This window comes from Eucalyptus grandis, chromosome 2 (assembly GCF_016545825.1).
Source record: "Eucalyptus grandis isolate ANBG69807.140 chromosome 2, ASM1654582v1, whole genome shotgun sequence".
NCBI lineage: Eukaryota > Viridiplantae > Streptophyta > Magnoliopsida > Myrtales > Myrtaceae > Eucalyptus > Eucalyptus grandis.
The window spans coordinates 4,505,414-4,511,505 of NC_052613.1; positions in this window are offsets into that span (position 1 = coordinate 4,505,414).

Sequence of the window (6,092 nt, forward strand, 5' to 3'; positions counted from 1 at the left end):
TAATACGATTGTAAAAAGTTACACCAAACAAACTTTTTATTATATTTATCATTCGTTAATTACCGTCAATTAACATGGTAAATTTAAATAAAAATTTATATTAGTTTAAGATAAATTTTAAAATATAATAAATAATAAATTTAACTAAAATTTTCGTATTAATTTATAATTTTTTATTTTTTTGGATAATTTATTATAATTTTTTTTAATTAACACTTCTTTTTGTTATTAGGTGAATGGAAATCATTTTTTTATTGTTACAGATTGATGTGACAAGAATCCGCCAAGAACAGAGATGCCTACGTCCGCTATTCACGTGGCGCACCCATGTGGAAGCGCGAGCGCGCAGAACTGAAGACGATCTGGTCATATGGGAAGTCTAGGCCAGTATCTCTCTCTCTCTCTCTTTCTTTCTTTCTTTATATTTATATATAATTCAAATTTTGAGACAAATACGTTATTTTAGTATCAATATACAAGAGTGTAAAAAAAAAAAAAGAGGGACTGAGATTTGGAAAAAAAGTATTTCCTCCGTGTGACAGCATTTTGTGGGATGATGAGGAGGGGATGCAACTACACGTCAGCATAGAGCTGGCACGTCTATCAAGAATGTTAGAGTCCGACGTGGATGGATTATGCCATGTTTTGCTACATAAAACCAACTAATTAGGCGCACAATATCATCTTCATTAGGCCCATTGGATTTCAGGAGTTTGTTTAGAAATTTCTCTGTGTTCCTTTTTTTCTCAATATTTTTATCATTATCAGTAAGATCAAATTAGTTGCATGTATAATCTCGAAAGTCCCGTTCGTTGATAGTTTTAGAATTCACTCGATTCTAACTTTCAAGTCACACAAATACTTTTTGAAATTTTCTATCATATTTTGTATATTTGGCATTGTCAATAGATATTCTTACAAACAATTTAATTTGCTTATTCTATTATGTTACCATTATATGTGATGCATAGATAATATAATATAGATAAATGTCCATGATATTTTCAAACTCAGCTATCTGTATCCTAGATAATCTAACCTTGCACCATAACCTAGTTATCATCTTGTAACTTCATTTGTCACTCCTTAAAAGAATTAATTTTTTCATTGGACAAAGTCTTATTCTCATTTTTCAATTATCATGAGTTTATTAAACTCATCTAAATGTTGTTTGATAAATCCACTTACAATTACTTGGAATGAAAATGTCGCTTTCAACATATATAGAAGCAATTGTTTAAACCCTTAATTAGATAAAGTGTCTAAAGTTTTGTTCAATTATCAATTTAATAAGAAATAAGGGATCATTTCTTTCCCTATTTGTGGAAACATTGAAAAACTCGCTCAATCCTCTTAAATTTTTTATACGAATTGTTGTTGAGATGAGATCAATCTTCGATACTTCTGGGTTGAGTGACGAGCCTTGGACTTTCTCAATGTATTGCTTTTGATTGAACAAGTTTCCTAAGTCGATCGAATCATTTCCTCTTATGATCAACAACGTGAGTACCACTACTTAAAAATCTCTTGCACAATTAGCGCAAGGGTGTACGGAATAGGATTGTCATGCATCATTGACTCGGAAGATTAGGGCTAATTAAATACGAGAACATGGGTGTGCCTGTCTGTGGTCGGACATTAACTGGGAAGATATCGCATGAAACCAAAATGAATCAAGATGCGATTTGTACACAACACATGGAAATGGACCTGTAATGACCCTGGATTTGTTGAAGTCGCCAAATCGAGAAATTGGAAAATGGTTGAATTCAAATTTGATTGCTACTTTTGTTTGCACGGGATGAGGATTTGCACTAATCGTTTTTGGTTGACATGCCCTAAATTTTGACTTGGACACTAACTAATTAAATGAATCAAACTATGATGACAGCGATGCTCTAGGCTTTCCAAAACATATTACATTGTGAATATAAAAGAGTAAGTGGTCCTCACGGGGGAGTTGGTGCAAAAGCTCTATATATTTCCAAAGTACGAAAGTTCAAGAGCTTTTAGCCATCTTTCTTCTGAAGAAAAATAATAAATTCAACTGCGGATCATTAGAAGGAAATTTAATTCGCAATATAAAAATTAAGTTTACCCAATACCTTTAATTTGACATTGTGACAATCTGTTAACTGTTTTAAAATTTTAAATTATTAGATTAAATTATGCTTTATTATTCAAATAAAAATTCGAACTCATTGACGTTTTTCATTTAGAAGAATATCCTATTTATCATCTCGTAACTTCTTTTGCTATTTTTTAAACAAAGCTTCATGACTTTTTCAAATCCGTCGTGAATTTATTAGACTTATCTAAATAGTCTCTTATAAATGTACCTACAACTACTCAAAATTAGATGAATTAAACTATAATGACAGCGATGCTCTAGGTTTTCTAAAATATTTTACGTTAAGATGCGATTTGTAAACAGCACATGGAATTGGACCTGTGATGACCCTCAATTTATTAAAGTCGCCAAATTGAGAAATTGGAAAAAGGTTGAATTCAAATTTGATTTCGTTCCTACTTTAACCAGCTGATCAACCTGGGGGAGCTGCTTTTGTTTGCACGTGATGAGGATTTGCCCTAATCTTCTTTGGTCGATATGCCCTAAATTTTGACTTGGACACTAACAAATTAAATGAATTAAATATAAAACTAAAATAATAAGAACATAAGAAGTAAAGCGGTCCTAAACGAGGAGTTGGTGCAAAAGCCCCACATATTTCCGAAGTATGAAAGTTCGTGAGAATTTAGCCAGCTTTCTTTTGAACAAAAATATTAGAGTCAACTCGGGTCATAAAAAGGAATATTATTTGCAATATAAAAATCAGATTTATTCAATACCTTTAATTTAACACGGTGAGATTTTATGAGATCACTCTAAACATTTTAAAGATTTTAGCTATTAAATGAAGATATAATTTATTATTTAAATAAATATTTGAACTTAGCACCTTCAATTTTGATACTAAATTTTTGAGGAATCGTTACCGAATATTATAAAAATAATTTAAATTTTTAAATGAAAATATAGTTTGTTATTTAAATATTTTTATAGAGACTTCTCATTTTTTTTTTCCATTCCTTTTTGTTGCCAAAACCAACTATAGTCTTTCATTTAGAAGAATATACAACGTCGTTTTGCTCAAGAGCCTTTCTATACACGTTAGTACCATCAGTTACATCAAATGGCACATCATTTTGCACAAGCGGACACTTGAGCATATTCATTCCTTAGGCCGTAAGTTTTTATCGGATTGTTTGAAAACCGTGAATATTTTTGTCTTCATGCATATTTTCTTCCGCGGGGATTTTGCCGATTCCAAACATCCCGACCTTGAAAGAACATGCTATCAATCAGAAAAGACAGATCAAACCAAGCATTAAACGATCCCTAAGTTTGGAAAATTATCCAAAAAGTGAGTATCTTATGTATAACGATCAATTTAATTTTTGACAGTTTAATTGTATTAATTTAATTTTAAACATCTTAGTAATTTATCAATTTAATCATAAATCTTTAAACTTTTTAAGGGTTTATCAATTTAATTATAAACTTTTTGACAATCTATCAATTTAATCGTTTCAATTAATTTTGTTCAAAAATTATTAACATAGACATCGAGCATCCTACGTAACATAGCCGACGTTAATGTAGATAATTTTTTTTTTTTTTTTTTGTTTTTCCTTTTTTTCTTTTCATTTTCTTTCCTTTTGGTTGTGGCAGATATTTGGCCATGGCTAGTGACTAGCCTCAGGTGAGGGTTGCCGTTGTCATTTCCAGCCCAAAATTAATCGGAATGAGTAAATTGACAAGTTGTTAAATAGTTTATGACTAAATTGATAAATTTTCAAAATGTTTGGATTAAATTGACACGAATGAAATGTTAATAACTAAATTGGTCAATTGTCAAAATATTTAGAATTGAACTAGTATAATTGAAAAGTTTATAATCAAATTGATATAGTTGAAAGGTTTAACATTGAATTAGTCATTATATAATAGGTTTATAACTTTTTGAACAACTTTCCTAAAGCTCACTAGTTGGCTCACTATTTTGGACCTATACATGGGTTGTTAAGTGGGCTATGTCATTTCAACTCGCGGGTAAAAACACATAGGTCCGATTGAGGCTATGTTTGGTGTGACCCTTGTTATAGCATATGGTAATACTAGGCATAAATAGGTAGGGGTGAGCATAGTCTGAGTTGAGTTGGTCCAGCACCTAGCTGAAGGAATAATTCGCTCAGTGTTGGTTCCCAACTTTTGAGATAAAGGACTAATCCTATGGGTCTGGTTCGATTCCTAGGTCAACCTAGAACTAACAATATATAAATTTGTTTCATTTTTTGTACTCTTTGAAAGGATAGATGTACTACTACAAATTACATATCCATCAATAATGCGATATTGAACAACCAAATATAAGATAATTTAATAATATAAATTTCACACTTATTAAAAGCAACAAACCAAAAAAACCAAACATGTGAAGTGAGATGAGCGGACAGAGATGAATGGGAAGGCGAGTGAACAAAGGCGAGTAGGCAAGTGAGGCCGCGGTGAGTGAAGAGGGTTTTTATTTTTGGTTGAATTAGGGTTTGGTTTCTTTCTACTTTCTAATTTACATAACAAACTAAATTATGAAGAGAACACTAAAGAAAGTGCTAGGTTTTAGAGTAGACAAAAGCATATAATATATAATATATAATATATAATATATACAAGTTTAATCTAACCTAGATTAACTCTAAACTTTCAGAACTAATGACCAATCTGCATAATGTAAGGTCCGGGAGTCTCGAGACCAATGACTGATCCAGCCCCCTTGAGAACTAAAATAGGATCGATTGGGTTGGGCCAATTCATGCTTGGTTTAGGATTGATGTTGGATTGATACTAGCCTTACAATTGGTGGCATGTGGAGTTGGGTCGTGCTACAAGAATCTACCCCATTCGACTTCAATACTTAGATGATAAATGCTACGGTCTACTGTATTTTCTTTTCTTTTTATTTTTCTTTTTATCAGTCGAGTTATGTTTAGGTTAGTTTTAGCGAATTTTGACTAGTCTATCCCCTAGGGTCTTTAGGGGGTATATTCGGAATTTGAACTCATCGAGAGCTAATAAGAAGATTTGAATCCAAAAAAAAAAAAAAAAATAAAAAAATATATAAAATAAACTGTTTTGCCATTTAAATCAACAACTTATTGACATTATATTTCGTTCTACTCGAGATCTAGATTGTGACGAATCTTTTTATTACAAAAAAAGACTCAAGACAAAAAGTACATATGTGGGCCCAAATCGCATCAGGCAGAGAATACATACGTACATTTTCACAAAAGGCAATCGAAGTTTTTTTTTGTTTTGTTTTGTTTTTTTAATGATTACACCTGCAACATTAAAATAAAAGTACGTGTCCGCTTAAACTTTTAAGCTAACCAACCGTCAACGCTACGCTTAAACTTTTAAGCTAACCAACCATCAACGCATTAAGACTTCACGTTAGCAACAAACTCAAATACCGCTGCAGCAAATACGAAACAAGAAAACAATTCATGTCCACAGTACATTGTGTTCCTTGCAGTTGTTTAGCACGTCACCCGATTGGATTCCACATTTCATCATGTTACGACAATCTATTGAAGTTCATTTTTCTCAAAAATAGATCAAAAGGCGCTACTGACATATTTGCCTTTCTTTTCGAAGGCAACGTATGTATTGTATTTTGCAGATAACAGGAATGGAAAGAGAGGTATCAACCGATAACGAGTACCGAAAGTTCAGCAACCATGTGAACTCCACAACCATCGAAAGTGCATCGGTCCGGATGTAGTTTTGGGTGGGGGGACCGCATGCCAGGACAAGAAAAGCGGCCCTTTGATTCGTACAAACAGCCGAATCATGTCATGAGTCATCCCATGTAATTTTCTACCTGTGCGTACGATGGGAAGATTGATCCTCCACATCTGTTGAAATGGCAACGACGAAAAACTAAGGCAAAACCATGTGCCTTCACTGCACTTAGCTCAATCACCGTCATGCTGTCTCTTTCAACGCTCATTTAATTTTGCAGACCAAG